A 26,771-nucleotide genomic window follows, 5' to 3' on the forward strand; every position below is an offset into this window, starting at 1 on the left:
CTAAAGCCGTGTGCTAATCCAACCTGCTATCATCTATTACTGACAGCTACGGTTGCTCCCAGCTCTTCAACCTACATCCACTTTCTCTACCTTGAATCTGTCTTCTTCGATGGACCCCAAGTCAGTTATTTTTCACAAACATAAAACTGACAGCTTTACTCCTGTGTTTAAAGACTCTTAAAGGCTTCTCATTTCTTTGCAGGGAAAACATCATACTTGCTCTTGTTCCTTGAGGAACTCATCTGACCCAACACCTCACTTCTTCAGACTGAAACCCCCAACTACTTTTCAATTCTTAGAATATATCTTACATTTTGGGGACCTTTATCCATCCTTTCCTCTCTGTAGTACCTCTTTATTTTTTACTCATCTTTCATGTATTCACTGAAATGTCACCCTTCCCTGTCCCCACTCCCTACCTCAGAATAAAGCAGGTACTTCTCATTTATTCTCAAAGCACAATGGACTTTCTCTTTATTGTTCTGGTTATAATAGAAATTCTGCACTTACCAGGCTAATTACATAGTTAATTCTTTTCTTATAATTATAATTTCTTAAAATTACTTCTCTTACTGGACTACATTTAGATTCTCTCTACTATCTTCAGTCCCTAACAGAGCTAGCTAGTACTTGGGACTTAGTAGGTAATCAATCAATGGGTGTTTATTAAATAAATACTGGCTAGAAAAGGAACAGCCTGAAAATGCAGCATGTTCACTGATGCCTTCTTTATCAGCCATCAACAGCAGGTAGAATAAAAACCCTGTCAATGCACGTGGTTCTCCTATTGTGATCCCCAAAGTTCTGCTGTGCCCAAAACAGATGGAAACCCCGCAGCAGCCTCACAGAATGCCTCTTAGGTGTGACCTGCATACAAAGTAGAGAGCAGGCGAGAGCTGCCGAGCAGAGAGCCTGCAGCCTGTTGACATCCATAAAACAGAGGCTAGCTCTGTCTTTGACCTTCTTGGGTCCAGTAAAACATGGTAAAGATGCAGAGAAAAGATGGGCTGCTTTCTTGAGATCATTCCAGGCACTTATATATCTGACCAAATTTGAATGTATGGCCATTCATCAGCCCTCCTGTATTACCTGATAATGTGCTATCATCTTTGCAACCTAAAAGAGCATCAGACTAAGTGTTGTGACAGTGATTTTTCTTCTTTCCTGGCATTTCCAGATGACACGTCTCAGTGAGATAGAAATCAGGGCAATGCTTTCTGACCTTCTGTTTTCCATCTATATCCACAGATACATGCACACACACATACACACAAACCTAGAGAGAGCTGTGTGTGTGTGCATTTTTTAAAAACTAAACTCACCTGCTGTAGACAGCTAGGCTGATTCTATTTCCTCCTGGCAACCATAAATAGTGCAATTATAAACACAGGTGTGTAAATATCTCTTGTGCTGACTCAGAATCATTAGGGCACATGCCCAGGAGAATAGCTGAATCATATTATAGGCCTTTTTTTAGTTCTTTGAGTGACTTCCATGATGATTTCCATTGTAATTAGATAAGTTTCCATTCCCACCAGCAATGAAAAAGGTATCTTTTCCCACATCCTCACTAGCATTTGGTGTTGATTATTTTCTTGATTATAGTCATTCTGACTAGTATGAGATGGATTCCCAAAGTAGCTATAATTTGTGTTTCCTTGGTAGGTAAGTAAGTTGAGCACTCTTAAGAATATTTATTGGGTAAGTCATTTATAGGTTTTGGATATTCATTTTCGGCCAGATGTATAATTAGCAAAATTTTATTCCACTCAATAGGCTATGTCTTCACCCTGTTAATCATTTCTTTTACCGTAAAGAAACTTTTTACTTTCCAATCAAACTCATCAATTTTGGGGGTTATTTAATATTTAGGAATCCTTCTCAGAAAATCCTTGCCTGTCCCTGTATCTTGAAGCATCTTCGCCAAAATTTCAATCATAATATTCTTCACAGAACTGGACAAGCAGCTCTAAATTCCATATGGAAGCATCAAAGGCCACGAATACTGCCCCACACCTAGAAAATGGTCGAAGCAGAATGAGCAGTGCTTGAGGTACCACAATACCTAGTCTCAAAGTATACTAGAGAGACGTAATGACAAAAAGAGTACAGTACTGACTCAAAACAGACACAGAGAACAGAGTAGAACAGGGAGAAATAAACACAAAACTGTAGCCACCTCTCTTTGCAAAGGTGTCAAAAACATACATCAGAAAGAGGACAGTTTCCTTCACAAAAGATTCTGCAGAGACTGAATATCCACAAGGTAAACATGAAACTAGATCCATATCTCTTACCTGCACAAAACCAAATTCAAACGCTCTTTAAAGTCCTACTTGTTCCTATCTCTACTTTTACTGATATTGGTCAACTCTCAACCTTACCTTCCTGAACTATAGCAGTAGACTCCAAATTTATCTCATTATCTCTATCCTGTCCATGGTCTTCCAAAGTTCTCTGCTCATGCTTCGTCAAGGACATAATTATAAGAAATAGCAAAAGTTCTTTGCAAATTGTATATGTGGTTCACAATCTGAAGAACTCAGTTGCACCCCTCATGATCAGGATGTCAGCTAGATATCAATGGCACCTTTTGCATCTGATTTTGTGAGGCCTTGGGGGATGTGTACATGTAAAATGTTTAAAAGCAAATCTGAGACAGAAACAATGTTTAGAAAGAACAAATAATACCCTAGCAAGAATTCATTAAGTATTCAATAACCAAATAATTTAGGCATTTAGTAAAAACACATGATGACTCATTTACACATGGTTGCCCAACAGAACTAGAAGGCAAAATGCATTTCTGAAGATGCCATGCTTTTTTGATGCTGGACATTGAGATCTGAGCTGGTACTGAGCTGAACGCTTTCTCCCTGCGGGCTTTCTCTCACAGTGTTGAAAGTTGCTATGCAGTCAGCCAAGGGAAAACAGCTACATGTGTTCTTACTCAGCTCTGAATTTGGCATGCTACAGTACCAACCTTCAGGCAGAACTGCCTTCCAAATATTTATGTTTAGAGTCAGGCGTAGTGGCACACACCTTTAATCACAGAACTTGGGAGGCAGAGGCAGGAGGCTCTCTATGAGTTCAAAGTCAGCCTGGTCTATATCTTGAGTTCCAGGACAACCAGAACTACATAGGGAGACACTCTCAAAAAAAACAAAACAAAATGAAATAAATATTTATGTTGAACCAATAGATAAGTGCTGCTCTTAGCTTTGGTCAGAGAAAGTTCTTTCTTCAGTACATTATGGTAAATAAGAGAATTAAGGCTGTTCAAGGTACTGAGAATCAGTAAATGATAAGTGTTTTACCCTAAACATGACATGAATATGAACCCTCTAAGTATTAGGGACATTACAGAAGAGGGGATGGAGAAAAATGAGAGCTCTACAATGGAGAACAATTACTGCCTTGGAGGGTATGAACTTGTCATCATATACAGAAACTCACAAGCAGCTTTGGTGGCTTACACAGGGTCTGAACAAATCTGTGCCCATCATCATTGAATCGTGGATTCAGGAGAAGAGCTCCTAAGGCCTGGCCTTCATCAAAGATCTATTGGCAGTCCGTGGCTGCTGGGGGATGGGAAGTTATCATCTTCAATGGTATAACCACTGGTAAGTTGCTCATTCTTCAGTGGATATCTCTATGGCCGTGCCAACATGAACGGTCCTAGTTAAACTCAGTGGATCACAAGACAAAAAGGCAGGAAAGTGTCAGAAAGATAAGTGAGGTATGAGTGGAGCCAAAATGTATTATGAATATTTATGAAATTATCAATTAATAAATGAAAGTAAATTTAACATAAAAATAAAAAATATGCTGACTCACATCCCACTTTGGAGAAGCCCAAACAACAACCCAGCACAGTTGACATCCAATTCCATTTTTCAAAGGAGCAAAGTGTTGGTATGAAACTACTGCTGGCCTTCAACCATTCAAAGACGAACTTCTTGACTGGGAAAGCTGTGTGATTTGCAATAGAAAGCCTGTGGGCTGTGAAGTGTATTTCTGTTTTTATTATTTTTATTTCTATAGGAAATGGTTTGTGCACATTTTCTTTTTTGAAGTCTTCCAGGTTAGATACACAGAATGCAAGGACTGCCTATCACTTGGCAGAATCTATAGTTATAAATGATGTGCCATGGATAACTGATGATAAGATAGTCTAATGATACAGATAGACATGTTGGTTAGCAGCGTCCTTTTAGCTATCCACTGTGCTACCTAAGCTTGCTGAAATAGAGTTATAACTTCTGTGAGGTGTAAGGGTTTTGAAAACAAAGCCATCCTGCAAGTCATAAGTGGCATGCTCCATGTCTCAGGGACACTAAAAGGTACACTGTGAAAAGACATCTTGGCTGTTGTGCAACCACCTCCAAGACAGCCCAGAATTTGATTAGGGACTTTGTCATTTTTTTTTACATAAACCCAGCCAACAAGCTCTTGATGGTATTAGTGTCCTACACTACTGGAGGGCAGAGACTTCCCCCTTTCAAACTGACAACTTATACATAAATTTGGGATAAACCATGAAGGTCTGAAAAAGATTTTTCTTCTAGAACTATGAGCCACAGTGACAAAATATGTACTGATTCCCCAAATATTCCACTGAGTCAAGATGCATCCACAACTTTCAGGCCCCCAAATCATAACCTCCTGCCTAAAATGAGAAAATGAGTTACTTAAATAATCATGGCCAGAAAACTACATTTTTTAAAGCCATGAGCTATCATATAAGCACTGTGCACTAATCCAGACCCAGAAAGATGAGCATGGTATGTACTCACTCACAAGTGGATACTAGCTGTAAAGCAAAGGATATTGAGCCTATAGTTCATGATCCTAGAGAAGCTAAGAAAAACATACACAGATCCACCTGAAAAGGGGAAATAGACAGAATCAGCTGACAAAATTAGGAGCATGGAGGTGGGGGGAGAGGGCAAAATGGAAAGGAAGAGAGGAGGGGAGGGGGGGAAGAGAACTTGAGGAAATGGGATAGTCAAGATGGAGAAAGGACAAAGATGAGAGCAAGAAAAAAGTTATTTTGATTGAGGGAGCCATTATGGGGCTAGCAAGAAACTTGGCACTAGAGAAATTCCCAAGAATCCATAAGGATGACCCCAGCTAAGACCCTAAGCAAGAGAGGAGAGGGTGTCCAAACTGGCCTTGCCTTGTAATCAGACCAATAAATATTTTAAATATTACCATAGAACTTTCATCCAGCAGCTAATGGAACTCATGGTCTTGACCTCTTTGCTCATATTCTCACTTTTCCCACTCTTTGAGAACTTAAGACCATGATGGGGACGCCCACTGAAACAGTGTCCCTGAGCTAACTGGAGCTCACTGACTCCAGCCAGACAGGGAAGGAACCAGATAGATCCAAACTAATCTGAATGTGGTGACTGATGTGGGAGTCCCCTCTGCGTGCTATGATTACCATTAATGAATAAAGAAACTGCCTTGGCCTGCTGGTAGGGCAGAACTTAGCTAGGCAGTGAGAACTGAACTGAATGCTGTGAGAAAGAAGGGCAAAATCAGGGAGATGCCATGGATCCACTGCCAGAGACAGACGTGCTGAAACTTTGCTGGTAGGCCATGACCTCGTGGTGATATACAGATTAATAGAAATGGGTTAAATTAAGATGTAAGAATTAGCCAATAAGAAGCTAGAGCTAATGGCACCAAGCAGTGTTTTAGTTAATATAGTTTCTGTATGGTTATTTTGGTTCTGAGCATCTGAGATGAACAAGCAACTCCCCTCCTTGCAAAAGGTGACAGTTGGATGGCTGGGGCAGACTGAGGGGCCACTGGCAGTGGCACCAGGATTTAACCCTACTGCTTGTACTGGCTTTTTGGGAACCTATTCTCTTTGGGTGGATACCTTCCTCAGCCCAGATATAGTAGGAAGGGCCTTGGACCTTCCTCAAAGCAATGTGCCTTGCCATCTCTGAGAAGTAGATAGGAGGTCAGGGGGTTAGGAGGGGAGGGAGTGAAAACTGGGATTTGTATGTAAAATGAAAAAGAAGTTTGTTTTCTCTTTTTTAAAAAAATAAATTTAAAAGTAAAAATAAAAACATGAGCTATAATGACCAAATGCTTCCTCTTCTCCAAACTCTTCCACTAGAGCAGAACAGAACTGCAATGTTCAACCAAAGACCAAAATTATGCCAATGATGTGAAAATATAGTCTGCTTTGGGAAATCATGGTCAGAAAAGTACTTTTAAAAGAAAAAATAGAAAATCTAGTTGTTAAAATTTAGACTTCTTATTTTTTACTTCTTACTGCTCCAGGACTCAGGAGGAAATCATATAATATGATTGAATTGGTACATAAAACAAAATTAAATGTTTATTATAGGGCTTAGCATAGAGTATAGAATATGGCCACCACTGGGAGGATTTTTCATACATATGTACTATATATGAATCACCACCAATTTCCTCCCTTCATTGCTATTTAAAGCGCAAAACTATCCTACACCAGTTTGGATTTAAAGGGTTATTTATTTTAGGGGAAAAAACATACAGAACACTGTCCTACACGACAGCCAGGAAAGGAGTCTAGTCACTGGAGCGAAAGAGAGAGCAGAGGGCTGCTGCAGCTTTTTAAAGAGAAAGAGACCAAGCCCTAGTTGGCTGGTATCTCAGCAGCTATTGGCTGAAGGAGCGGAAGGAGCTCCCGCAGCAGCTATTGCTGTTACTGGTCACCATTTCTCATAGTTCAGTATAGATATGAACAAAGACTAGCCAACTGTGTGTCTTCTATATATACACATATTGATGAAAACATTTTTTTATCTATCACACCACCATGTCTACTAGAATCCCTGCCAACTAGACACAATTACAAAATTGCATTACGAAAATTAATCATAACGTCCCAATTTGCAGGTAAACTCCCCAGAGCAATTAATGATAGACTTGAGCCTGGAGTTCTGCTTTTGGTCCCCAAGGTTCTTGAACTTTCTGAGAGTAACAGAAAGACAGCAAAGAGTCTTACAGAGAGGAATATAACAGAAGCTATTAGACAAGCTATGTGTCTTAGGAAGCTCTGTTCCAGGTCGTTCCCATTCCAGAACACAGGCAAGGGATAGAGCTGTCAAGCAGTTGATTTTGTTTGCGCTAATGTCTTATAAAACCTCGCTTTAGCATTCCTGATAAAATAATTGTAAGGCATCATTAGGCAACATTCATGGAATGTCCTTCACTGGCCCAGCATGAAAAGCCAGCACATCGCTGTATATTATAAAGCTCAAGTTTTTCTTCAAATTTATAACACTTGTTCCAAGAGAGAAGTGAGATTCTGACAAGCATGGGTTGATTTCCCATTATGTTTCCTGGCTTCTTGGCTCAATAAGCCAGACCTTCAGCGGTGCCAAGCATACGTTGACTGCCCTGAATCACCCAAGGTATGCTGGAGGCCTTAGGAGACCATATGTTAGGCATCTGACATATGTTAAAAAGGAGCTGGTCATATTTCTGAAACGGATTTCCATAATGGAGCTTCGGCAGTGCTAGAATTAGCCCTGTAGCAAATCATGTTTAATTCATGCTTAATTACATTTGAATGCGTGAACTTTTCCACAAAGTCTTCACAGTTATACCTCCTTTGTGGTAGTATACTTGCTGAATTTCTCTGCGCTTAAACCACAAATACCAATGCCTTGTGAAATTTCACAATTATACTCTTCACTGTCGTTTTTCATCCAGCCATGAATCAACATAATTTGATGATAGCTGTACAATTATGAAAATATTATCAAGTAGACATCACCCTTGTGAACCTCATGCTAAGCATTATTGTAATGAAACCAGTGAAAAGTCATGAAATTCCTAGCCAGCCTGAACTTAACAGAACATGAAGTCATTTAACTTAATTGAAAGTGTTAGCACTGAGTCTACTCAGTGATAGAAGTTCCATACAAATTAGAGCTGCTTAGAGAAGGATCGCCTCATGGTTGCCTTTTACACAGAGCAGACACAACTACCAGATTGACAGTGGCATTTCATAGTCCCTCTCCTGTGTCCCTGAGAATCATCTGATTATCTCCTACTGCCTTGTTGGAGTCCCAGAAAGCCACACATCAGCAAGTCCTAGAATCATAGCTGAAAAGAAACGTACAAATTAACTAATTCCTACATTGTTCTTGCAGACTTGCCTTGGATCACAGCTACACAGCAACTGAGTGTAAGTGGAACTCAAGTGTTTTGATGTGCCAGCCGAGAGGCTGCTTTATATGATCAGAGTGCCTTGTTTCAGTGGCTGAGGTTTGGAAGGTTTTGTTTTTGTTGTTGTTTTATTGTGTTGTGTTTGAGATGAGGTCTTACTATGTACCCATGACTGGCCTGAAATTTATGGTAGACCAGGGTAGCTATGGATTTACAGAGATCTGTTGGCTTCTACCTCTTGATTGCTAAAATTAAAGGCATGCATCCTCTCATCCAGCTAAGATTAGGTTTTGCTCCTTAAAAATGCAATACCCAAGGGTCAAATTTTGTTTCTTTCTATATGCAAAAAGTCATTGTCATTGTTTTGGTTTCAAGCCAGAAAATTTCATAGTTCATGGCTCTTTTCTAGAGATTTACACTATTGCTTTTATAGGTGAATATTGCTAAGATGGAAAGAGTTAAGTTATATACATCAGAGGATAAGTGATAAATATTTCAGTGACCCCATTCACATAGATTTCAAGTCACAAGTCAGAGCCTGAATAAACAAAACAAAGAATAGGCAATATTTTGGGGAGGTGACTAAGAGAAGAAGGAATGAGACATGGTACACAGAGAGGACAATGGTGGGCACTAGGAATCTGAAAATCTGCAAAGCAGACAAGCTTCAGAGGGGCAGAACTAAGTACTTATTATGGGTTTTGAAAAATGCAAATAAAACATGTGATTAAGAAACATGGAGTGCATGATTAATGCACACACTAGGACTATGACTCGTGACCCGTCCTCAAATTCCCTTCTGTGAGAGTTATACAACTACAAGGTATTTTTCTTTTCACCCCCTTTATATGCAGAGAAGGTAAGAAAATTTCTGCATCTTCTTCACATGTGCATCTGAGATCTTCACTGGGCATTTATTGACAAAAGGTGGTCAGTTCCCAAGCAGAAATTCCACACCCCATGCTCAGTTCAGGTGGTGGAATAAAACTCCCTCAACTAGTCAGTCTCTCATAACCTGCTACAAAACCTCCTCAATGTTATGATCCATTCCAAAGTCCAAAAAACTTAGGAAAAGAACCACAGCTACCTCTCATCCCTTTTATTCATCCTTTACATCGCAACCCACACACACAAGCTAGAAGAAATAAGTGATGAAGGCCATGTTTCAGAGAAACATAACAGAAATGGGCAATTCCTATTGAAAGGTAACTCTTGGGTTAAGAAGGTATTATATGCACAAATCACACTCCAGTGTGTCTAGGTTGATCCAGCAAGGCTCTGTGTAGTTGAGAAGAACAGAACAAAATATCACACACAGGTTTTTTTTTCTCATGAAATCCCATAGCACAAGAGAGAAGAGAGGGGCTCTTTGCAGAGAGAAATAGTGGTAGAATCAAGATCAGAAAAAGGGACCAAAGAGAAATTGGCATGGAATGATAAATGAATGAAGAAGAGAGAATGTTAAGTTATAATTGTAGTTGTATGAGTGCTATGTCCTGAGCATAGTGCCAGGATTTATGCACATTATCCTATTTCACGTTTTAGACTTTAGATGTCCAGGAAGAAATGGCCATGCTTACTTGATTGATACCTATCTCCAACACCTCAGTTGTGGGAGAGGCTAAGCAAGGGCACATCATTCTTAGATGTCAGGAAAAGTTAGTCCATAGAGTTCTGTAGTAGCCAGTCAGTGACAGAAGCACCTGCGCAGTTTCTTCCTCGAGGAACTTTATCTACCATTGTATCATCTTTGCTTTGGGTGCCCTCTCATAGGTGCCTCGCCTCCCTAGATAGAGCAAATTACCAATACTCACTTGTTTCACCTTGGACAGTGGCTTCTTGTGTCCTGAGCAGATTCACATTGTTGCCCTTAGTGAGTGGTCAAATCCCAACCCATTAAATCATCAGCGTGCAAGCCTCCAAAATGCCTGAGCGAGTGTAGCCAGGGAAACCCACTGTGAACTGATACATTCTCAGAATGGACAGTCATAAAAACGCTCACCCCTTCACACGTCCGAGAGCTTTTCCAGGTGCAATGTCACCCCGCCACACAGAGAAACACAGGTGGAATAGAGAGATTAGTGATACAAAGACAAGAGTGGTCAGAAAGTGGCAGAGGGCAGGGGAACAACAGCACTTACCATGCTAAGGACATTTCTACCCAACGAGGGCCAAAGCTCTGTCTGCCAGCTTTGAAAATTCTGGCCACAATAGGCCCTTGGTTTGCCAGAATAAAAGAGATTCTATTGTGCAGTTCTCTCTAGGCTCAGGGCAATAATTATTAACCATGGCTTCCACGGGCTAGGATTATGCCAGGTGGATAAAACCATGGGCTTTAATCTGCTTGATCTGAAATGTCAAATTGGGCCTAAGCACTTCCTAGTGCTCTAAAGTGCTCCTGGGAGAGCCAAGATCTTGTTGTCATAAACCTTCTGCTCTCAACTCAGCCTTTTCTTTTACATTTCCACATTAATTAGAATTCTTTGCGAGGGGGAGAATAATTGTTCTGGCTATTATGTACTATCAACAAGACATTTCCAAGCCTTTACCCAAAGTTCAGCAATTAGACCGCAGTCGGCAGGCCTTCTGCTTACCCTTGCTTAGCCCTTTGCTCTTGCTGAGTGGACAATTGTCAAACTGTGGTTCTGAGATGGGAAAGATATTAGACCTCCTCCTACCTTTAATCTCTGGACCTACAGGAAGCCCAGGTCGGGAGACCAAAGATGAGTCCTCCTCCTGGGACCAAAGCAGCCTATAACTCACTTTTATCAAACAGACAGATCGAGCCCTTCAGAGGCACATGGGAAACAAGCCTGAAGCAACACAGGGTCATTTCAGAAAACTGGGGCACACCCAGGCTGGCAGTGTGGACCCTCAGGAATGAGGTGGGTTGGTTTTCACAAAGCGACAAAATGAAGGCAGAGCCAGAAGAGCAAGAGGGCACCGGCCTCTCCAGATGGAGACTCTGGATGGTGCTGCACACTGCTGGGTGCGCCAGCTTGACAGGGGCTTGTCACCGCCACTCATATGTCATTAGGACCATGGCCATCACGCACAGGAGGTTACTAAGCCCACAAAAAGAAAAAGTTCATTACCTTAGCGTGTCCCTCTGCTCTGTCTAGGTTTTTGAATTGAAGAATTCTTTTCCAAGAGTAAAGATGTTTGACTATGCTCTCAAGGAACAAGCAAACTGTCTGAATTAGGGAGTCGGACGGCATTGTTGATGTGTGAGGACCGACAGCTTTTCGTTCTGCACACCCCCCACTCCATGCTGCCATCCAGAAAGCCCAGGTGCCCGCCCCACTGGCACTGACAATTACTTCAAACCAAACAAGCTACTAGCCATGGATGGTAACTCTCACCCCGGTCATGGCTTCCTAAACCCTATACAATCTTCTTTCTCCACTTTCTTAAGCTGTTTGAAGACCAGCTTAGAAGCACACCTAGCTGTCTCTAGAGGACACATCCTATAGGTATCAGACATTTTCACATCCTTTTGGTGCTTGTATTATACCATCTCTGCCAAATTTTGAGCTGGGGATTGACTCCACCTCCGCGGGTTGAACACAATTGTTTAAAATGCATAATAGCAGTGGCATTTAAAAGTATAATGAGGGGAGACTCCAAAAATGTATCTTTAAGTCCAGAAAACAATTGCAAAATAACACTAATTCAAGATTCCATTTATATAAAACAACCATTTGTCATAGCTAGGAACGAAGATAGATACATAAAGAGATGCCAGTGAGCAATGGGTATGTGGGAAGGTAGATAATACAGAGAAGCAGGATGATAGGAAGATAGAAGATAGATAGAAAACACACAGATTGATTGAAAATTTATTAGTCTTAGCTTGTCCTATGCAAGGAAAAAAAACAATAAAAACTAGCTTAGAAATTACTTTCTCTCATGTCTTGTTCTTATTTTATTTTGGTCAAATGATCTTTTATTGAGATATTTAGTCTTATGTTTCATTACTAGCTGGGCATTCCACTGCACCACTGTTGATATTGTCTATAATGTCACCAGGGTTGGTACTCATCTATATTGTAGCCCAGAGACTGTCAAGTGCCCAGAATTTCTTGAGTAGTGCAGAGTGTTTTCTGGCTAAAGAGTGGTGCTGTGTCTGTTGGACAGTGTTGACAATCTCATCAAATGTGATGTTTTCACTGTGTTTAATGTTTTTCTGCTTCTTTCCATTTCTTGACGACTTCTCCAGGGCATTGGTGACTAGAGAAAAGACAGAAAGTATGACTTTAATATTAGCCTGTTCTGAACAGTCAGTTTCACTGCGACCCTCAGACCTTACTAATCACTTGTTGTTTTGAGAACATCATCACCAGGTTGTCTTAGAGACAGACACGGGGTGCTGATCTGGGGAGCCAAGGTGGATGTGACACCAGTCTTACCTCTGGTGCGCTTCAGATACTTGACTTTCCTGTGTTTGGGATGGAACTTGAGAAGTACATGGAGAAAGCTGTTGTAGGAGAAACGTGAATTCAGGAGCACCAAAGAAATTTGCACTGTAGCCCCCTCCAAGCAGAAAGCCAAAAGCTTACTGTACTTACATAAGTCTTAAATCAGTTACCATAATATGTTATTTTATTTAAGGCACTGCCAAAAAGGAAGAGAAAATATTGAGCCTGAAACAATTTTAAACTAATTAAAGTGGTTTTTACTCATCAGCTGAGCAAAATATTTTTCAATGAAGGTAGCTCACATTTTGTAAGGTTGTTAGAAAGTAAGCATTTCTGGTGAACCATGTCAAAGACTAAGTGACTTATACAAATAGCCTCAAAAACAACCAAATCCTTTGACCCCTTAACTTCATGTCTAGAAACCAATCATAAAGTGAAATAATAACTACATAAAGGCAATACATATACATACTCTCCTCCCATTATTTTTACAGTGAATTTTCATTGCTAGCAGTAGACATGTACACATAGTTTAATCTACAAAATAGGAAGACCGTGGTGAACAAAGGCCTCAGCTCCACTTCTCTTCATTCCTTGCTGATTTTTCTGATATGTAGTTCTGTTATTTTTAAGTCACAAACTGGTCTGCTATTTCTGGAGTCACCAATATTAGGTATGAGGTGTTGATCTCATTATTGTAGCTGAGATATTGCCTCTTCCATTGATGTCATTCCTGCCCTTCCTATTTGCCTTTTCCTTTTTAGACAGGAGCTCACTATGCAGCCTTGGCTGACTTTGAACTCACTATGTAGACTCTCATCTCACTTTCCATCATCTCTTCCTCTCAATGTTGTTACAACACACTCTTCATTCATATTCATTGTAAATCCATTCATTGGAAATACTTAATTCCATTAAGCCAAGGGAGAACCAGGCAACAATTTTCTTTCTTTTTTTGTACAACGTTTTGCTTAAAGTTAATCATCCTTTTCTATGTCATTTTCATAACTTCCTGGTGTTACCAGATGTGTAGTATCTGGCTCTCCTTCCAAGAGCTCCATTCTGTGCTAGACAGATTGCAGCTACCTGGATATTCTCATCCTGTTGTCTTAAGTCTGCTTAAACATGGCTTCCAGTAACTTCACCAATAGGAGAATAAGGGAGAAGCTCTCTCCATCCTTTTTCCAGTGTGTGTGTGTGCCTGAGAAGATCTTTGTTGTTTCTTTTATAACTGTTTCATCTTTGTCTTTTGTTTCTCATTGGTTTGATGCTGGACTTTCTGGATTGATCTAACTTACTTCCCTTTATTTTCTGTCTCTTTATGCTTTGTTTGCTGAGGGTTTCTCAACTTCATCCTGCAATCATTGTATTGATTTGTTTATGATGCTACCATAGTTCTAATTTTAAGGGTCTTTCTGATTCCTTGATTATTTCTTTTTATAGCATCTTCTGTTTGTTTTATAGATGCAGTATTTTTTATTGCTCTAAAGATATTAAATATAGATTTTTGTTTTCTTCTTCATTGCCTCTGTTTTTTTATGGGTCCTTTTGTTCCGTTTCTTTCACTTTACTATTGGATAAAATCCCCAAATATGTAGCAATACTTAGATCTTCATGTTGAAGGCCAACAATATCAGAACCATTGATTGGATGTTTAGTGTTCATGATGAAGATTCATCCTCCATCTTCATCATGATGGATGAATATAATATTCATGAACAAGATTTGTCAGCAATAGGCCAGATTGAATGATGTTTTGATTTGAAGTAGACAAGACTCAATGAGTGAATAATCACTGGTATTCTGAGATCTCTACACTAGAAGTGTTATATTTCTTCAGGATTCCCTAATTCCCAGCTGGAGGTAAAGGGAATGAGCTAAAAGGCACCATATGGCTAGCAATTAGGATTCTAGAAGTTGGACAGGTGGAGACCACTGAGGATTCTAAAGACTAGTGTACAGAGATTTATGCAATCGCCATGATCTCAGCTACACATCCTCCTCCATTCCTGCTTACTTGAGCTTTGATATTTGCGTGAGATAGAGAAGGGAGACAGAAAACTGGACAGACGGTGCAATAAAGGGAAGTAACTAAAGGGACTTTTTGGTTAGTGGAACAGTGTGCCTACTCCTCAGAATGTATAGCTCTGCAAGAGCAATGTAGTTTATTGATACTTTGGGTTTCCTGAAGATGAATCCTACTCTTAGGACTAGCTCTGGCCAGCATAAGGAGATAAAATGTTGTAAGCCAGCTAAAAAGCACCAAGCAGCAGCCTCACATACAGCTATATTGCTAAAATAAATCTTCCTGGTAGCTGGTCTGGAACTCAAGGTTTCTGTATTGAATTTAGCCTATTTTTATAGTTGGACATTCCTATAAAGACACTTATTACACACTGCACGGACCTGATTATGAACAATAGCTACAAAAAGTGAATTATGCAAAAGGAAGATCTTGCATTGTTAATAAACATGCTTGTTAACAAATACACAGCAGAGGAACAATACACTAGGAAACAGTCACTATTCCCCCAAACAAGCACTGATTCTTCTGGAAAAGGTATTATTTATAAATAACTATAGCCTTGGGCAAATTTCCATAAATGATATCCTGTAACTTCAAGCCACAGAAGTCATGAGAGTTTTACCTTGATTCTGCATTAGAAGAAAATGAGTCAAAGGCTCCTTGCCCTTTTCCAGACTCCTTGTTCTAAACAGGCTCACATCACTATCAAAAAAAAAAAAAAAAAAGAAGAAGAAGAACTCAGAAAACATTTCAAAATACAGGAAAGACTTTCTGATCCAGAGGAAGGGATAGAGTGCCATAGAACACTGTCTTCAGGCATGGCCTGACTATTGAATTCTGTAAAGTAGATCATTCCTTCATCCACACACAACCCACACTGTAGAGGAGCCTCATCTGGTTAGCCAACATCTTCAGAACAAAACCTTAGATTTTCCAAAGAAGAAAGAGTTCTGCCCCAAAACTAAAACACAAAACCTCTGCCTTAATATGACATTCAAAGTACAGATAACAAAATCAAAAATAGATAGATGGTTCTGCATAAAACTAAAAAGTTCTTGCATGGTGAGGAAACAATAGTTAGTTAAGAGAATGGGAGAAATATTGTATGTACATCAAACATTTGGCAAGGGTTAATACTCAGATAAAACTACTCAGTAATAAGATACCTCATATATCAGTAAAGGATGTGAAAAAGACATGAATAGGCCTATCTATACTTCTGTCTATATCACTAAAAAAGATAAGCACATTTCCGACTGATACAGTTTAAAACCCTCAATATCTAGTAATCAAGGAAATGCAAATCAAAGCCACAAGGAGATGGTGTCTCATATGTGTTAGAATGGATAGATTCCAGAATTTTTAAAAGAGAATGTGGCTGATGAGGATGGGGAGTGTACTGGCTGGTTTTATGTCAACTTGACAGGAGCTAAGGTCATCAGAGAGGAGGGAGCCTCAACTGAGAAAATGGCTTCTTAAGATGGGACTGCAGGCAAGTCTCTAGGACGTTTTCTTAGTTAGTGATTGGTGTAGAAGGGGCCCGTCCATTATGGGTGGTACCATTCCTTTGCTAGTGATCCTGGGTTGTATAAGAAAGCAGTCTGAGCAAATCAGGAAGAACAAGCCAGTAGGCAACATTCCTCCATGCCTTTGAATCAGGTCCTGCCTCTAAATTCCTGCTCTGCTTGAGTTCCTATTCTGATTTCTTCGGCGATGAACAGCAATGATGAAGTGTATGCCAAAAAAAACCTTTGCTACCCAGGCTTAGATTTAATCATAGTGTCTCATCACAGCAATAGTAACCCTGACTAAGACATGGAGGAAGGCGAACCCACTGTACCCTGTACAATGTATTAGTGAAAATGTATTAGTACAGATACTATGGGGAACCATTTAGAGAGTCTTCAAAAAAATTAAAAAAAAAATAACTACCGTATAATCCAGCCCCCATTATCCAAGAGAGATCTGCATTCTCAGAGTCACTGCAGCAGCGCCCACCATGGCAGAGTACAGATTCAAACTGACCAGAAACCAATGAGTGGATTCTTTATGAAAGGAGTGTAACACATTATCTGTTTCGTCTTAAGAACTGAATAAAACTCTTTATACGAAGCAACCAATATAAATTTGAAAGACTTGTGTGGAATGAATAAGAGAAGCACAAAAGACAAATGACTACGTATTATCACTTGTATGTAGAACTTCCAACAAGCAGCAAATGCAGTGGCAGTTACCAGAAGTCAGACGGAGGCACTGGCAAGGAGATGCTATCTTTCACTAATCTGTTTTCGATATTAGGAGTAAGGAACAAGGTTTATCATACCACTTGATGGCTGCAGGTAATAACAATGATCGGTATTACCCATTTCAAAGTTGCTAGATGGGTGGATTTTACGTTTTCTCACCACAAATAAATAATATGTGTATGAAATATCAGATTGATTAAGTCATTCTGTTATCAATGTGTAGATATTTAAGAACAGCGTCTTGTATAACATAAAGTATATTTTTTTTTCACTTTCAACGATCTTAAAAGGAATGAGAGAGGGGAAGGGGAATCTCGCCTTAGTCTCCGAATCTGAAACCTGCTTACAAACCTCAGTAAGTTTCAAGAATTACATAATAAAATTCCTTATAATTTCTCAATCTCTGCATCCAAATATAGGTCTTCTGTAAGTACATGTACATATAGGAATGTGTGTATGTGTATAAATGTATAGGGCATGTTCCTATGTCAAAGAATTATGTATATGTACAAAACTGTGTATATAGGCACACATGCATGCACGCACACATACAAAATCACCCCAGCTTCCTTTTGCCTCTATCCCTGTGGGGGAAAAATTGATGAATAGCAACTACAAACATGGATGAAAAAGAAACATGTGTGCTGAATTCAGTGGGACTCTGATATCATAATCATAAAACTGAAAAACAGATAGAGCTAAAGAAGACGTTTAGAGATGCATACACAGTGGGGAAATAGCAATGAGAAGGGGAGATCACACCCAGGGTGCATAACTGCACAGGGCCTCAGTGTGTGGCATTAGGCAAGGAGAGCAGAGATCGTTTTTTGTGGTGTTGGTAATGAACTGCTTCTTAGGTATGGTGGTAGGTTTATGAGTATTCATTTTATTATTACGCTGTATATATTATACGTGTACATTAAAGGCAGCCTTTTTATGAAGCAAATATTTTATGATTAAAACTTCTTTTTAATAACAAATCTTATAAGCACCTATAAAAGAACATCGCGCCGCCCTCATTTTGGTGGCTTAGTGACTGGTTTTTAACATAAAATATTTCTTCCTGGAAGTCTCTCTGTTCCTTTTTCTTAGCAGCACTCTGGCCTCTTTTATCCTTGTCCCCCTTGTACTTTTCACAGCTTCTAATCCATTAACCACTCTGACATATGGATTTAAATGCCCTTCTTATTACACTCTGTCAGATCCAAGTTCTCTAGGGCTGATTTTCCCAACCCTCTCTTTCATAATAGGTAGCTTTTCTTATAATTTTCATTTCCCACCCCCTTGTCTGGCTATCCTGCCATCCATTTCCTCTCATCTTGCCCTAACTGAAGGACGTCCCAGAGAGGGGCCCACATTCCCAGTGCCTCCTTGTGCTTGAATTCTTTTCTTAGCCTTTTTCTTTTGCCCAAGTCATTCATTTGGCTCAAAGTTCACACACAAACCCCTAAATTTCTTTCCCTCAACTCTCTCTTTGACCTTTTCTAATCAGGCTTTTATTCACTTTAGTCATCTGAAATACAAAGTCACAAATTACCTCTTCCTGGGGGCTAAGACTCCTGGCCTATGGGCCAGCCTTTGCCACAGACCTTGCAGCTTGTCTTGAAATTCTCTCTCTCTCTCTCTCTCTCTCTCTCTGTATGTGTGTGTGTGTGTGTGTTTCTCTCTCTCTCTTTGTTTCTCTCTCTCTGTTTCTCTGTGTTTCTCTGTTTCTCTCTGTGTGTGTTTCTCTCTTCCCCCTCCTTCTCTCTCTCTCTCTCTCTCTCTCTCTCTCTCTCTCTCTCTCTCTCTCTCTCCTGATGGTTCCCATAAGGGCTAGCAGTAGGAAAGAAAAGACATACAGATGGCCACCCGAAGTCTTTGGCATGCGACAAGGAAGCTCCCAGCTAAGAGAGGAGGCTGGAGATGAGAATGAGTGTTCCATTTAAAAGTTGAATAAAGAATTGATCGAGCACACTGAAGTACCTTGAGGAAAGAAAGAACTGCCAATGATTAGAAAGTGCAGACTTTCTTTCAAATAATTTTTTCAGCAATTTAACAAATAGTAGTTTTAAATAGAAATTTTGAAGGCATTTGAATTGAGCCCAAACCTCAGGATAATAGCCTGTCCTCTCACCTCTAATGTGTTTCTGAACAGCATATTTGAGTTTTAGTTTTAGAATTAAATACACAAGCAGCATATTTGAAATGGTCTGTCTGACTGGCTTTTATTTTGATTTATAACAGGCCAAAAAATAATCTCTAAAATCACTTTCGAATGTACGTCTTCACTAATAGTCATGATTTGCTTGTTATCAAATATTCAGACTGGATAGTTTGTTTACAGGTCATTTATGGAAGTTACACTTGTTGATGACCTGCAGGCCAGCATTGGAAAAACCCTCTCTTAGTGCTCTGCCAAGGGCCACATTGGTGGGGTTCTCCTTGTTTCTCTGGCTCCCACTTCAGTAACAGTATGGGGCAGTGAAGGTCAATTAAGGAAAATTGTCTCTTTCTGTTCAAGAAAATGATATCTCCAAACTGGGTGGAGACCAAACACTCCAGGTAGACACTATGCAAAGGTACTCACTATATTACATAAGTCAGTGCTTTTTCAGGCTATTTGTTAGGCTAGGAAACTCAATTTATAAACAGCTTTTGACTCCATTTTTAAGAAAGGACAACTGCAGCCCCTGGATGGACATACAAACTGTGCCTCTATGAGGCACCAAATCTCTAGTGTAGATTGATAAATGACTTCTCCATGAGATTAGAAAGTCTTAGAAGTTTTCTGGAGTGAGCTGAAACTGTGGGGACACGTGGTCCTATTAAAATGATGTCAGAGAAACAGAGCCCACGTATCATACCAAGAAAAAGGTTATAACTCTCTCACCCAGATCCCATATAACAGTGGTCACCTAACACTGCCTTGGCATTGCCCCATACCAATATATCATATAAAATATGGTGTGTACATAGAGGACCAACAAGCAGTGGACTGTATCAATGTCCCTGGAGCTTCAGATAGGCTAGGTCCTTTTATGTTGGCACAGTATGTTCTACTGCCTACCCGCTCACAGGTTTGCCCCTCTGGGATCAGAATCATAATTTCCTGCTCCTGAAAAAGCTTAGAGTTTAAACTGACAGCAGTATTTCCTCCTGACAATGGTCTGGCTCAACCATTATCAATACAGACTATTTCTCATTAATCTAAAATGCCTTATCACAACAGACTCTTTCACTCGCATCCATTCCGCAAACCATATACATGCATATAGATTTTAGATAGATTTACCATGTGGTTTGTGATATGAAAATTAATGTTAGTAATTAAAAAGAAATAAAGGGTCCTGCATTTGCCTTGGCCAGGTTTCCAGGGTAGGCAGGTTTTTATGACTAATTGCTGACATTGAAATAGGTAAGGCTTGTGAATTTAGTTTTTTTAAGAATTCTAACATTGCAGAAAGACATGCAAGTGTTCATCTGTTGCTAATATAACACCCTCATAGCACCTTTTAGTTTGAAATAATTTTCAGCACACAGAAAAGTTACATGGGCAACATAAACTTAATACCATTAGCATAGGCACACAGATAGATGCTAAAATTTGCACTATTTGGTACACCTTTTGCTTTCCATGTGTCATTGCTGTGTTAACCTTTCCTGAGGAGATACAAGAGAATGTCCATTTACTCTAGATGAACATCAAGTGTGATTTCATCAAAGTCTAACGTGGTGAGATCATTGAATCTCTTGGACTTTCTTAAAGAACGTGGGTCAGAGACTACTTACAGATGTGGGTAACCTCACCTCTCCACACACATACCACATGCACAGCTGCATCATTTTAAAGTCCTTCCTTGTAATGGTTGGCGACCTCATGGAAGCTGTATCATGGAGGCCTGCTTTCAATTAATCTTATACTTCCTATATGGCATCCCCCACAACCAAATCACCTGCAGCTGTGAAAGAAGGTAGAGAAACAATAGCTGTACTCCCTTGCCTTGTGACCCTCCCCTCCTTCACCTACTAGGAAGTCTCAATGGCTTCATCACCATTTCCACAGGCCTGACGATCACTGTATGGCTCTGTCCTGCTTAGGCTGTCAGGCTATGGACAAGGTTGCTATGGGGAACATCTTCTCTGGGATAGAAGTTAGTACAAGATGTCCTTGGAATCTGCTCTTGGGCAGATGTCATGGGTACTGTACTTTGTGTGAAATGTTATTGAGGATGGCTCTAGGAAATATAGAACACTAGATTAAGCATTTTTATATTTACTTTAACAGACTTAGGTTCACAGTTTTAGACTTTCAGAAATTGAACATTCAATACAGAAAACCATACCCTTACTTCATTCCTACCCTACCTATTCCTTGTTATCTTGCATCAGTGTGATTCATTTGTTATTACTACTGACTCAGTATAAACAAACTAATATTGATATATATTTATTTATTTTTAAATTTCTAAAAATCTTTATGATTATTATGTATGTGATGGGAGTGGTTACATGCATGTAGAAGTCAAAGGACAACTCTGGGGATTTAGTTCAATCTTTCCACCTTTTTATTGCTTTCAGCGATCCAAAACAAGTCACCTAGCTTGCATGGCAAGCACTTTCACTCACTGAGCCATTCCCCCAGCAACTAAGGGTATATTTTTAATAAATAAAGTTGGGAGTTTATGTTAATATTTAGTCTCTATCTTGTACAGTATTATAAGTATTGGCAAAAGCATAATACCAAGTATCTGTCATTATAATATAATATAGAATAGGTTCAGCCACCAAAACTCTCTTTCTGTTCATCTATTCACCACCTTCCATTTCTGCAAAGAATGTGGTAACCGTGAATTTAAACTTTAAGAGGGAGAGAGAGACAGAGTCAGAGAGACAGAGAGTAAATATCTGGGTTGCTGACAAACAGATTTCTTGAAAGTCACAACTCTTGAGACGATTGTATGAGAGTCATTTGTGCTTTATGTGCCCAAGCTACAGTGGTTTCCCCTCTAGTCCTTCAAAAACCCAAGATCTGTATCACTCCTGATTCTGCACTCTGGTCCACATCTTTCTCATGTTGCAAATGAAAGCAAGCATCTCTGGTCATCATACCAAGACCCTTATTCCTTTAATATTACCTTTACAATATATAGGAGAAAAACCTCGGACAGAAATCCTGAAGTTTTGTTCAAGGGTAATAGAACAAAAAAAAATCCATCGTGACATTTAAGATAATTGACTACATAGCTCTGCTAACACTTGAACTGGGAAACCTAACAAACTGGATTTAAAAAAGTTACTGCTCTCACCTCTATAATCTAGAAGACTTGTTTTCGATCTGAAACCCTAGAAGTGAATAAATCATTGCATACAAATTCCACATAAATGAAATGTCTTATGGTGAGGCTTTAAACAGAGCTTTCTGTCTTATTTAGGGATGTATTTTCTGCCTTGGTCATGTTATGTGAAAATATTAGTAAGACTGTTAGGAATACTTTAGGAACTTTTGCAAATATAATTTGTAATATTGAATATAGATGAAAATAAACACTTCCCAAATCCAGTTGCAAAAAAATGAATACATAGTGGTGCATTACAGGAAGTATGTATCTATTATGTATCTGAAGAGTTATGAAAAGACCTGAAAAAATTTGAGATAAGAGAAGTAATGTAGGATTTTCTTAATCATTTTTTTCTGACTATAAAGATTGGACACACAAAAGCTCATATATTAAATTAAGAAATGAAGAAATAAAAGAAACCTGCTATAATCCCACTATACACTAATAATCATCATCTTTTTTATGAAGGATGAAATAGCTGGGTCACATCGTGAAGATAACTCTACATACCAATGCTTGTCATCTGATTGTACTCTGAGTTCTCCTTTTCAGTAAATAATATTCAAAAGTGGAATTTCCAGGATCTGCTTTACAATATCAGTCTACACATATACCTGATTTATTTAACAGCATTTTGTATTTATAATTGTAAGTTATTTCCAATTTCTAATTATAATGATTAATGTTACAAGTTTCTGGTTTTAAGATGTTAAAACACAAGCTAACTTTCTCTTTCCCTAACCCTAGCTAGCACATAAGAAAAAGGGTTTTCTTCACAAGAAAAAAAATGGTTCCTTACTAGATCTGGATGGAAGTGGGTGGTCCCTGGACTTTCCACAGGGCAGGGACCCTGATTGATCTTTGGGCTGACGAGGGAGGGGGACTTTTTGGGAGGAGGGGAAGGGAAATGGGAGGCAGTGGCAGGGAAGAGACAGAAATCTTCAATAAATAAATAAATTAAAAAAATGCTATGTCCCCCCAAAAAAAGAATATCTCAGAAAATATCTCCAACATTTGGGGCACATGATAGAGGATAGAGGAGAATAGCTAACTCAATGGAGAAAGGCAGGTTGTAGAGCCCAGTTCCATCGGATAATTATGCAAAACATTTTCGTAGCACAAACATTTTCAGGCTTGGGAACATCGTAGGAGAAGGGGTGGGAAGATTATAAGAGCCAGAGGAGTTTATTGTGATGATGTGTCTCCTAAAAACATCAGAAGATACACAAATAAAGTCTCACCAACATGACAGCCCAAATGTGAGCTGAACAAGGATGATATCAACAAACATATCAAACTGGACAGGGGAAAGCCCACAAGGCATTCACCCTACACCAAGAACTATAGGCAGTTGAGAAAAGCTGGGAGTGGGAGGTGGTTATTCCCTGGGAAGAGCACACCAACTGGTTGTCCAGTACTAAATGGCCATCCCTGAAAAACAGACATACAAGTAACAGTATATGGACTCAACAGGTTATATTTAGTAACAGATATATGTATACAAATACCTATGTGCATATAACAATAATTAGTGAAAAGAGAGGCAATGAATTTGAAGGAGAAAGGGAGAGGCATATGAAATAGTTTGGAGTGAAGAAAAGGAAGGAGAAATGCTGTGGAATAATCCTTTTGTACCTTGAAGATTTGTCACTTAGATTGCTTTAATAAAAAGCTAATTGCTCAGTAGCCAGCCAGGAATTAAAGGCAGGACAACCAAACTAAAGGAATGATGGGAAAGAGAATGGTGGAGTCAGAAGAGATGCCAGCCAGCCACTAAGGAAGCAGGACAAGTAGAAAATGAAGTAACAAGCATGAGCCACATGAAGCATAGCCCCTATTTTGAGCAATGCCAAGAATATCTTGTAACATCTCCCTTGCTTTGAACAACCCACAAAAACTTTAAAAACTCTACTCCAACTTCAAGGAACCTAGCTGCTTCCAAGGAACCAAGAATGCCATGGCTGCCACTTTAGAGGGTTTTTCAGGAGCCAGGGCAAAAGCAGACATTTTCATTGCCTTTGGAAGACAATACTCCAGTTAGGGTCAGCACTGGTGAACTCTAGATGACAATGCTCAGTCTGTGACTGAGGAGAGGATGCATCTTCTCAGAGACTCCACAGGACTTTCCAATGGTGCTCAAGAAAGACTTGCAGTTGGTAGAACTAGAAACTGCACATTTGAAAACTGAAATGATTGGGATTATAATCAGTGAATAGGTTGCACACCTACCCAGAAGGTTGTCCAGGAAGCCAGGGAATTTCCTCTTATGTGTGCTAATCTCTGGCATTGCACCACTATAACGAATAGAAATTCCTCCTGTCTGTTATCTTTGTCTGTCTGTGGTCCTTTGCTTGAATAAAACCGACTGGCTTGGTTGCAGGGAAAGCAGACAGAACCTTGCAGCTTCCAAGGGCAGTGGTAGGAAAGATAGGGGGTCCTAGAGGGCTAAAGAGAAGGAAAAGAAGGAAGAGTAATATGGACTGGTCAATGTCCTTATGGGTATGTGTAGGGTGACCAGGACACTCATGTGAATGTGTGGACTGACCATGTGTCTCCAACAACTCTCTCTTTTCCCCTTACTTCTCATTTTAGCTGCCACTCCCTAGTATCTTAAAGCACCCAAACAGGATGCATGCAGCCATATGTAGGAAACAGAAATGCCAAAAACATATAAAAGCCTCAACCTGATGTTGCTCAAGGCACTACAGCTTCCGGATATTAATCTTCTAAATGTCTACTTGAAAATATAAGAAATTTCTCTTTGTCAAAAGTAGTCTGGAGTCCTGCTTTTTTACACTAAGTTAAAAATAAAGTACATATTTTAAAAAATAATCTTTATCATTAAATGAGAAGTAGAACCCCATGCTGAGATTTTGTGTGGCTTGAGCATGTTTGCAGGTCATATGCGTGCTGTCGCAGACTCTGTGAGTTCATACGCACAGCTGCCCCCTGCCTTGACTGCAAAACATTGTGTCCTTGAAGTCATCCACCACCTCTGGCTCCTATAATCATTCTGGGCCCTCTTCTGCCTAGACCCTGAGCTCAAGAGGAAGGGCGTGGCCTATGCAGCATATTCAGGGCTGAGCATTCTGAAGTTACCAGTTGTGGATCTTGGTGTTGGTTGCTATCTACTGCAAGAAGCAGCTTCTCTAATGGAGGTTAAGTGATTCACCAATCTATGGCTAGAGCAATATATCACATTAGGAGTCGTATTGCTATGTCCATTGAGCAGAATAATAGTGGTAGGTTTTCTCCTAGGTGAAAGTCCATAACAGAAAAGCTTAGGATTTGTATCAGGAGCTTTTCTTGTTGCTGTGACAAGACATTGACAGAAGCGCCATAGGGGAGGAAAGATTTATTGCAGCTCATGGGTTAAGGGGTGCCATCTCCAGAGCAGGGAAAGTTGTGGGGCTCTGTTTGTGACCACAGGGGTTTGAAGTATCTTGGTGGATTTGGAAACAGAGCACCTATCCAAAAGAGAAGCCACATCAGAACCCTTAAAGACCTGACCACAAAATTTGGGGGGCTCATGGCCAATCATCTAAAATGTGTCAATGTCTGGGAACCAGGAGTTCAACACATGATGTTATGTGGAATAGGTTGCATTCAAACCATAAAAAAGATTTGAGAAAAATCCTTTCCAATCAGGAAGCAGAGGTTTCTAGTAAAAGCTCTCTCCTTCCTCGGGAATAGCGCACACACACATAAACACACATGTACACACACATACACACAAATATTACTGGCCAGGTATAGTTTTGTTCAGGACAGGTTTCGTTATCTTTGTAGCTGTTGTTTCCAACTATTCTTTGCTTGTATAATCTGTAGCTAGCAGATCTCTAATTTCTAAGATATAACAATTTTCCATACAACATTTGTATTCAAAATAACCCTCACTACTCCTTTAATAAGAGACAAGTAGGCATTCTTAAAGTATCAATATAGAAAAATAATCATACCAAAAACAGGGATTTTTTCCTCTCTTTAAAAAAAATTGTTCTTCAAGATAACTCACTATCCTTATTTAGCTGTGTATGATGCATGCAATTCAATGGGAAAAGCTTGTTGTTCTGGTCAAAATGACCTGCTTCTTTTTAGTCGATACCCATCATGTTTTCACTCTTGTCTTATTTCTGGGAAACTTGTGCTAAAACTACAGAATTCATTGTTTGCTTGGGTATAGCTCTCCTACTTATCAAATTTTAATTCTTTATTTTTATTTCTTCCAGCCCTACTCTGTATGTGGTTTCAGTGATAATGTGATTTAGGAATTCTATTTTTTTAAGAGAGAAGATCTCATACTACTAGGTAAAAATGCCCAGGTCTATGATGGACATTGTGTTAACTATGAAAACCCTATGAGGTAAACAATGCAGGGATTTTCTCTATATAACGTTCAGAGATAAATCTCTATAAATAAGTCTTTTAAGGGACGGCATATAACTTTTTTAGGCTTCTACAAAATGTCCAAGTCTAGAAACATTTTCTTACATTTGACCTTAAATTAAAATTAAAGTTGTAATGTTTTTTGAAAAACGTAGTTGCTCATAGCTGGGTAGCTCCATAAAGGCTATCACAT

The 26,771-nt window shown here is 39.5% G+C and overlaps 1 pseudogene; it reads right to left on the minus strand.

The window, feature by feature from the left end:
- Window positions 1–12,145: 12,145 nt before the first annotated feature.
- Window positions 12,146–26,771, minus strand: part of LOC126512662 (60S ribosomal protein L12-like) — a 78,137-nt pseudogene continuing 63,511 nt past the window's right edge.

The sequence above is a fragment of the Alexandromys fortis genome, unplaced genomic scaffold (genome assembly GCF_014885135.2).
Source record: "Alexandromys fortis isolate MF-2015 unplaced genomic scaffold, M_Fortis_MF-2015_v1.1 scaffold_116, whole genome shotgun sequence".
Lineage (NCBI taxonomy): Eukaryota > Metazoa > Chordata > Mammalia > Rodentia > Cricetidae > Alexandromys > Alexandromys fortis.